This window comes from Chrysochloris asiatica, unplaced genomic scaffold (assembly GCF_000296735.1).
Source record: "Chrysochloris asiatica unplaced genomic scaffold, ChrAsi1.0 scaffold00013, whole genome shotgun sequence".
Classification (NCBI taxonomy): domain Eukaryota; kingdom Metazoa; phylum Chordata; class Mammalia; order Afrosoricida; family Chrysochloridae; genus Chrysochloris; species Chrysochloris asiatica.
Window position 1 is genome coordinate 12,980,450 of NW_006408531.1, and position 9,969 is coordinate 12,990,418.

Consider the following 9,969-nt stretch of genomic DNA (forward strand, 5'->3'; position numbering starts at 1 on the left):
TGTGCGTCTCCCCTCATTTCGTATCAGCTGGATGCTTCACCCTCAACTCTAGCCTTGTGTGGCTATATCCTTGTCCATGGGATCAGGTGTCCCCAGATCTCACCACACTTTAGACCAATCAGCCCTTCCTCTTCTCTCTCTCATCTCCAGGACAACAGGAGTCTATGGAACATGGTGGAACTCAGCCCATTTCTTCATTTCCCCCTCCTCCACTCACCAGTAGACCAATGTGATCACCAACAAACTTGCATGCCTGCTCGTGTCTTCCTTTGCATTTCCGTCTTAGAGAGGGAGTTGTCCTGAAGGGACTTGATTGCTTGCCTTGATGGCTTCCCGGCAAACAACTTGCTTATTCTTATAGTAGTCAATCATTCTGCCATTTTTGTTTTGGGTTTTTACTACTAATCTTTCTTTGAAGATATTTCTTTTGTTGCTCTAGCTGTTCTAAGCTGGTCTGCTTGTCCTTTCTAGTGGGAATATCCCACCTCAGAAGGTTCTGGATTGGATTCAGGATTCCACCTAAAGTCCTATATTCTGCAAAGGCTCCTCAAAAGGTCTATTTCACTGGGCAAATTCTAGAACCCTTTTTAGGTATTCCAATTAGTTATAGGCTGAAGATGGGATTACAAGCTTTTTGTAACCGTGTTTCCTGACATTCCTTTCTATCCCACTCAAATATCTATTTTACAATAATAGGCAAGGAAAACCAATATTCATAACACAGTCAAGCATCTTAATATTAATAATATTACGACTATGCCTCTTCAGACTATGCCTCGATTCCTGTATCACAAGCCTGTTGTTTCAAGTTTGAGCATGCATTACTATTTACCTCTGTCCCATTTAGCCCAAGCAAACCTGTCTCAGTGTTCCAGTAGCTGCCATTTTAAGAGTAGATTACTAGCCATTTCTTCTGACTTGAACCTCCAATCTTCTGCTTAGCAGATAAACATGTTAACCATATTCCCCACTTAGGGATGCTCAAGGGCCTATTGTGTTTGTTGTTGATTGCCGTTGAGTTGGTTCCGACTCATTGCAGCCCTGTATAGGAATTTCGAGGCTGTATATCTTGACAGGAGTTGAAAGCCTCATCTTTTCCCCATGGGGTGGCTGGTGAGCTTGAATTGCTAAACTTGTGATTAGCAGCCCAGTGCTTATCCTATTGAGCCACCATGCTTCCACTGAAGGGCCTTGTGGTTCAATCTCTCCAGTAACTTCTAGTTTCAGTGTTTTGCTTCTTTCTACATTAAATAAACATTTACTGTTATGAGAAAGAAATACATTTGAAGATACAGACACTTCATTGTTGGCTCCCTGACTGAGTTAGATGTACTACCCTAGGCATAAGCAATTTTACAAGATGGGAATAACAATCCAATGACAGTGCTTCACCTCTTACCCAAAGCTTCAACCCCATTAATCACTGACCAACTCTTAATCAGTCAGACCAAAAATGACCTCTAAGAGTTATGGTTGTTTCTCCTCTTCTAACTTCTTGATATTCATTAAGAGCTAGCCATAACAAATGATTTTTAAATGTTATCCACAGCCAAACTCATCATACCTTATATTTCTCTTATCCTTGACTCTTGCTCAAGTTCTAAGCTTCTCAGATGTCAACTTTCTCCAGTACATATCTTCTTACTTTCTCCAGAATTAACTGCTTTCTCCATCCTTCTCTTTCCAAATCTTCCATTCTTCTCTAAAAACCCTTGTTCCATGGATAATAGACTTGTTTGTACCCTCAAGATGTTCACTAAATACTGATTCTACCCCATTGCCTTCAAAATACCCTGACTCCTTTCTGAGGAATACTTGTCCCCCAGTCCCCAGTCCTCTCAAGGAGAAATTCTTCATTTCTCTGTATTTTACATGCTGCAAGGATGATGTGACCTTGTCTATCCTTCTTATATTGTTAGTTCCCCAAATCAAGTTTCCATGATAGCTGGATCCCTAGCTAATGGTCTCCTAGCTGATCTTTTATCTAGTTATATTTAATCTCGCTCACAAAAATCCTTTAGATGCTCCCCCTCTTTATCCTCAAAAGGAGCCTGGGTAGTACAAGTGCTTGTAATTGGTTGATAACCTAAAGTTTGGTGGCTTGAAATCATCCAGAGACTCTGTGGAAGAAAAGATTCAGTGACCTGCCTCCTTAAAATCACATGCAGAGTAGATTGTCTCCTGCACTTAATTGAGGGAGCTAGATTGTCTGACCCATGGAGCTAGAGCTGATTGCCTTCAAGCAGAGGCTTATGGTAGAATAGTGTCCCCTATGGGCATTTTATCATCAGCCTTAAAAGAACTTTGTAACATTGTTGGGGTAGAAGGAGGCCTGCTTGCAGGCATGATACAGGAGAAACTGTTCTCATGGGGGAACTATGCACGGAGCATTTATGATTAACTTTTAACTTTCCTAATAATCCTCATAACTGTGAATATGGTATCTTAGTTATGTGTGGTCGTTGCAGTGGATTATTGAACCCAACAGAGATGTAGAGAGTGTTGTGGAAGGGATGGTTCGTACCATTTTTTGCATCAATTAAGCATGCTAATTATTTGGGCCACCAAGAAACTCCTAAAATAGAAGGAATTTTAATTTTTTTAAAAAAGATATATATGGATGAAAAGCATCAAAATGTATTAATTTCTGGTTATCTTTCAGCCAAATAACGGGTTGATTTATACAACACTTGTTGTTGTTAAGTGGTATCGCGTAGGTTCCGACCCATAGCAACCCCACATAGGATCAGCTCGTAGCTTGAACTCTGACCTTGTGGTTCAAGCCAACTTTATATTCAAGTGTTTATCCTACAGCACCACACCAGGACTCCATTAAAATAACACCTGTGAATTCAGGCTTAACTGCCAATGCCACAGAGGATGTAGACCTGGTGTTTGAGCATATAGACCATGTTCATAGCAGTGACAGTCTTCTACTTGGCATGCTCAGTGTAGGTGACAGCATCACAACCACATTCTCCAGAAAAATCTTGAGCATCTCACGGATTTCCTCATAAATGAGACGGGAGATATGCTTCATGCAGTCTCATCAGGCCAGACATCAGATAGCTGGTTTGGTGATGCTCTGGATGCTGCCATGCAGAACTTTCCCATGGTGTTTGGTACTGCCTTTTCCCACACCTTTGCTGCCTGTACCACTACTAGACTTGTTGGAAATACAAATAACACATGAGTAATGTGCTTCCTTAAATAATTAATGTCATGAGACCAAATGGTCAGCATTTACCCTAAAGCAACAGCAAGGAGTCAAGGAGAAGAAGGAAAGCTCAAGAAATGTAAACAGAACAAACTGAATAGAAATAACAAGAAAGCTGACATAAAATAAAAATTGTAACCAATGACATAAAATAATTTGTATAAAAATGTTTAAAGGAGAACCTAATATGCTGTATCAACTTTCATCTAAAATACATTTTTTAAAAAACTTTTTATTGTGACTTGAGTGAAGGTTTACAGACAAGATCACCAGTTTTACAGTCAACAAACCACACTTTGTTTCATATTAATGATTGCAATCACCTCCATTCAACAGCAGTTATCCCACTTCCTCCCTGTAGTTCTCATTTCCATTCCACCCACCTTCCCATCCCTTCCCAACTTTGTCCTTAGGTAAATATTGTCCTTTTAATTTTCAGTGATTGAGCATCCCATGGTGAGCATATCTTACTAGTGTTGTTGTCCCCTCATATATACCTTTATACCACTTGGCTGAAAATTGGGTCATGAAGGTAAGTTTCTCTCTAGACCTGAATGGTGGTCAAGGCCCATAAAAAGTCTTAAGTTCCTCCAGTCTCTTTCTGACCACTAAGTCTGTTCTTTTATTATTATTTTGAGTTTTGTTCCACATTTTTCTCACTTTCTATTCTTGATCTTCTAATGCAATCCCTTTCAGAACAGTTGTTAATGGTAGCTGGGTACCACCTAATTCTTCTGGTATCTAAGTCCTGGAGACTGATGGTCACATGTTCCATTAGTCCACTGGACTAACTAATTTCAAACATTTTAAATTCTCATCATTTTTCTTTTTTCCACAACTGGAGACACCAATAGCTGCACCTTAGATGGCTGATCATGAGCTTTTAAGATCCCAGACACCACTCACCAAATTAGGATGTAGAACATTGTTATGCCAATTGACCATGATACCCTCTGATGCTATGGTCCTGAGCTCCCATGCACTTATGAGGGGGAGCTAGGTTTGCTAACCCACAGAGCTAGAGCAGAGTGCCTTCAGATTGAGGCTTATGGTGGAGTGGTTTGTCCTGTGACCATTTATCAGCACCTGATAGAAACAACTGTCCACTGAGTATTTTCTGATTTTGTATTGTAACCCTTCAAGTTCCTTAATAAAGCTCATAATCGTGAGTATTGTCTCTAAGTTCAGTGTAGCCATTGCAATGGATTATGAAACCCAACTGAGAAGTAGAAAGGGTTGTGGGAGAAATGGATGGTACCATATTTTTTTAACTTATTCCTACCAATAAGTAACATCATGGTAAATTTAGAAAATGTTGGCATTGTCAAGGATTTCATTTAACTTGGATCCACAATCAATGTCCAAGGAAACAGCATTTGAGAAATTGATGGACTTATTAGGCAAAAGACCTGAAAGTAAGCAAAGGTACCACTTTGAAACTAAGGTGGTTCTAACTCATGGTATTTCCAATCACCTCATATACATTAATGTAAAAGCTGGACCATGAATAAGGAAGATTTGAAAGAATTGGTGCACTTGAATATGGGGATAGTAAAGAATACTAAAAGTACCCTGGACTTCCAGAAGAACAAACAAATTTGTCTTGGAAGAGGTACAGCCAGAATGCTCCCTTGAAGGAAGGATAGGGAGACTTCATCTTATATCCTTTTGACATGTTATTAGGATGAAACGGTCCCTGGAGAAGGACCCCATGCATGGAAAAAAAAGAGACGAAATCTTTCAATGAGGTGGATTGAGTGACTGCAACAATAGACTCAAACAGAGCAGAGATTGTGAGGATTGTCAGGACTCAGCAGTGTTTGGTTCTGTTGTACATGGGGTCATTATGAGTTGGAGCTGGCTTAACAGAACTTAACAACAGCAACAAAAAATAAATATAAAAAGTTTAGTGGGAGGAAAATCAAATAAAAGCTACAATTACTCTTACAATTACTTCCCATCTTTGGCATCAGAGTCATACCCACCATGTATGAGGGTTTATTATCTGTGATTTCCCAAATTAAATTAGCATGAGAAGTGGCCTGCATACAGTATTTCCTCTCAGTGTAGTATTTTATTAAGGGTATTTAAAAGAATCCAATATGTATGTAACAGACAACAAACATTTTGTGTTAACACGTTCAGTGACATCTGCCTCTGAAAAAGACATCGCCACATATATTTATTTCATTCTGATTGGATTCCAGTTGAGTACTATAAACATCAGCACACTGAGAGACTTCGTTTAGTTAGGCTGCTTGCCAGACCTGATGAGAAGAGACCCTATATCAAACACCCATGGGATCATGGTCGTGGAAACTAAGCAGGTTGTTGTGTCCCATCCAGTCCATTCTGACTTATTATGATCTTAGAGTACAGAAGAGTCCCATAGCGCTTTCTAAACTGTAATTTCTATGGGAGTAGATTGCCAGATCTTTCCTTCTCAAGAATGGTTGGTGGGTTAGAACTCCCAATCTTTCGGTTAGCAGTTGCCATACTTAACCACTGTGCTATTAGGGCTCCTTTCTAAAACTAAACATGGAAGCCATTAATTACACTGTTGTGTTTTTTCAGTGTTACTGGAAGGCTTCTGGCTCCAGAAAATACCTCAGGAAACAAACTTTTCTGTCCCAGGACACACCTCCATTGTTTATCAGGTAATTACTCCTTTTGGTGTTGAGTTTAGTTTTATTGAACATGTGCTAGAGGGTAAAAGTCTACAGTTTTCACAGCATGAAGAATCTTTTCTACTCAACATATAAGGAACATTCATCCCAACCTCAGGGTTTTTCTACTCTTTTCTTTTTAAAACAAAGACTTTTTTAAATGTGGCAACATATCAACAGAATCGTAGTCCATTGCTCATTGGAAATGGCATTGCTACCAAGTATTGCCAAATACAACCGCGGTTCTCATTTCAATATTTTACTTATATATTGATGGTGATTTCTTTAGACTTTCGAGCCAAACCAATGAGCTATTTTTTTTGTATTTCACTTCCATCTTTCCTTATTGCATGACCTTTTATTTGGGCACATTGATTGCTTTCTGCCATTTGCTTTATGGTTTTTACTTCATCCCTTTGGGCATCAGATTGGAGTAATAAAAGGAACAAAAGTCACATTGCCCTATTTCCTAGTGATATAAACAAAACTGCATGAAAACTAAGTCCAAAAATAAGTATTTGAAAATGCAAATGCATTTTAGAACTGATAATAAATTTCAGAAAAGCCGCTATGCTGTTTTCAGTTTGTGCCAACATTAAATTTTGACTCTATAGAAAAAGAGTGGTAATAGAAGTAGACAACACCAAACAACTGCTTTATGGCCCAGTTACTCTCCACACTCATGTCCTGTGTGTGCTTGCTCCTAAATTCATGAATTCATTAGTAAAGTGCATGTAGCAAACAGATGGGATACTTTGACAAAGAAATTAAACTTTGGTATAGATAAGACAAGTCCCTTAATAATTCTAAAGACAATCCCTGAAACTATCTATCTTATACAGCATATTCCTCATAGGATAGTCTCTGTTGTTTACTCTGTCCATCATTTGATGACTGAATAATTATGGTGCTATCACTATGTCCAAAGTTCTGGTACATATTACCATATAAATCTGCATGTTGTCATCTCCTGACTCTTGTTTTCTCTGAACTTCTAACACCAGGAGAAAAAAAAAAAAGACACAGAGAGAGAAAATGAGAACATAAAACACACTCCCTTATGTGTTCCAAATTGCTGCAATTCATGCCATGAAAAATCATCTATTTAACTGGCAGAGCCAGTTTATTTTCTAAGTTATATTCAGTGACATATTCACCTTTTGTAAGCATGTGACTACTAATGGAAAGGCTGGGGCTTCTAATCCACCAGAGGTACTTCAAAAGATAGAACTGCCATTCTGCTTCCTAAAGACTAGTACAAAAACTTCATTGGAGGCCATGTCTGACTTCCTCTGGTTTCACAAGGTGGAAGAAGAATCAAACTCAAGATCAGCCCAAAGTGGGTGCCTATGAGGCAAAGGTCAGCCATGCCACCACTCTACAACCTTCTTTACCCTGTTTTGACATCAACTTTCCCTGCCACAGCACCTTGGCTTCACATCTTGGTTCAATAATCCACTACAATGGCCACACAGAACTCAGAGACAATATTCACAATTATGAGATTTACTAGGCAAGTGAACAAGATACAATTCAAGATTAGAAACAATTCAGAATGAAGCATTTCTCCAGTCAGCAGAATCTCTTCTCTGCCCTACTGCAGGAGTGCCTCACTCTTGTCTTCAGATTCTCAGCCATGTGGCCCTCTGTCCTGCTCCAGCCAATATTACAAAAGTCCTTTAGCCAGTCTGTAACTGCCCAAAGGGCACCTCTGTAAGCCAGTCTCCTTCCCATAAGCACTCAACTTTACTAAGTCCATGGGCCAGGAAGCCTGCAGCTGCTCTGTTTCTCCATGCCACTGCCTCTGCCACCACCTCTACTGTTGCCATTTTTCCAGGTAGAGATCTGGCATTATATTCATGACTTACCTTTCGTGTACATTTTAAAAACTGTTCTTCTATTTCTGCTTCTGAGATGATCCTTTAAAACCTAGCAGGATGGCAAAGCTAATCAATCCTTGCATTAGAGTCCTGTACATCCTATTTCCATGGCGTAACACTATGGGTTAATGCACCAGACTGCAAAGGCATTTGGACTGCAAGGTCAGCGGTTCAAGCTTACCAGTTGCTCCTCGGAAATCCTATACAGGCTATCTATGGGTCAGAACTGATTCTATGACAATTAAACACACACACACACACACACACACACACACACATATATATATATAACCATTTGGTGAGAATTAGGAAAACTGTAAAAGTAAACACAAGGTTGAGTTTGGCCAATGAGGGCCACTGTCAGGAGATCAGAGGAGAGATTATTTCTGAATCATGGCTCTTTCCTTGAAGGGATCTCTGTAGACAGCTGATTTTCTTGATCTAAGGACACAGTTGTCTTCAAGCAGCCTCCTCCACACAGATATCCCTTTCTCTTTTCTCCTGTCTGTCCCCTCCCCACTCAGAAGTAGGAATTGAAGGGAGATCACTAGAGGATCAGTGAAAAAGAGGAAGATCCCCAATGTGATGGATTGACACAATGACAGCAGCAATGGGTTCAAACATAACAACAATCGTGAAGATGACACAGGATAAGGCAGTGTTTTATTCTATCATGCATAGGGTCTTTTCTGTGATTATAGACTACAGTATTTGTCTTTTTTGTTGTTGCTGTGTTGTTTTTTTGTTACCCTCTTTACTTTAGGGGGCTCTTTCTCTCCCTATATTACTCAAGAAGAAACAGCAATTACTGTCATATAGTCAAGCTACAATCAAACCCTATAAAATTCCACAACTCAGGCAAGAACCAATACCAGCTGCATGCAACAGGTAGGCAGCCAACACCTATGTCACTTACTCTGTCAAGTAATATGAGGAGTAAAAATAGAAGCCCATCTTCTGATCACATCTACCTGGAGGCAATCAGAAAGGATAAAAAAATACCAAAACACACATTCATTTAAATATTAAGGCCACAGCTAACGACTGAATATGTCCAAAAATCAGAAACAGATGACTGTAACAGCACATGTCCAGAAACAAGATAAAGTGACTGAGACAAATGATCTGGAGGTAGATCTATACTCCATATTGGAAGGAAGGCAAGCCTTGGAAATTCCTGAGAAAGAATTAAGAAAAATGATTATAGAATGTATCAAAACACTTTAAAATGAAGCTGAGAAAAATAAGGAAGAAGTCAGAGAAGCACTACAGGAACAAACAAATAGGATAGATACAGCATTGGAAACCATTCAAAACCTACAACAAGAGGTTCAAATAATTAATAATAGAATATCAGAAATGGACAATACACTGAAAGGGCAAAGGAGTAGAATTGAAGAGATGGAAGCCAGAACTAGTGAGCTGGAAGACAAATCTCTCAATACTATAAGATAGAAAGGAAAGCAGAAAAAAAGGATTAAAAATATGAAGAAGGTCTAAGATTCATGTTGGACAACATGAAGAGGAATAATTTAAGAATTATTGGCATTATGGAACAGGAAGAATATCACAAGTCCACAGAGGAGATATTTGAAGAACTTTTGGAAGAAAATTTCCCTGACATCCTGAAAAGCAAAAAATGTAAGCATTCAAGAAGCTCAATGAACCCCAGGAAGTATAGACCACAAAAGAAAATCACCACGACATAGAATAATCAAGCTCCCCAAAATCAAAGATAAGAAGACAATTCTGAAAGCAACTAGGGAAAAGAGAAATGTTACATACAAAGGCAAGCAAGTCAGATTAAGCTTGGATCTCTCAGCAGAAACCATTCAGGCAAGAAAGCAATGGGGAGACATATATAAAACCCTGAAAGAAAAACCTGCCAACCAAGAGTCCTGTACCCAGCAAAGCTATCAATCAAATATGGTGTAATCATAACATTCCAGGATAGACAGAAGCTAAGGGATTTTGCCAAAAACAACCCTGCACTGCAAAACATCCTAAAGGGAGTTCTGTGGACTGAGAACCAACAAGAACATACAACAACCAGAGATTGACATACGTGGCAGCACCACCCAGAACTCAGTTGACAAATGGAAGAGTTAAGGACAAAACAAAACTATAAGAACAAATTCAGAGGATCTGTGAGGTCAGTCTATGACCAAAACAATTACAATGTGAAAAACGTGTAGGAACAGAGATC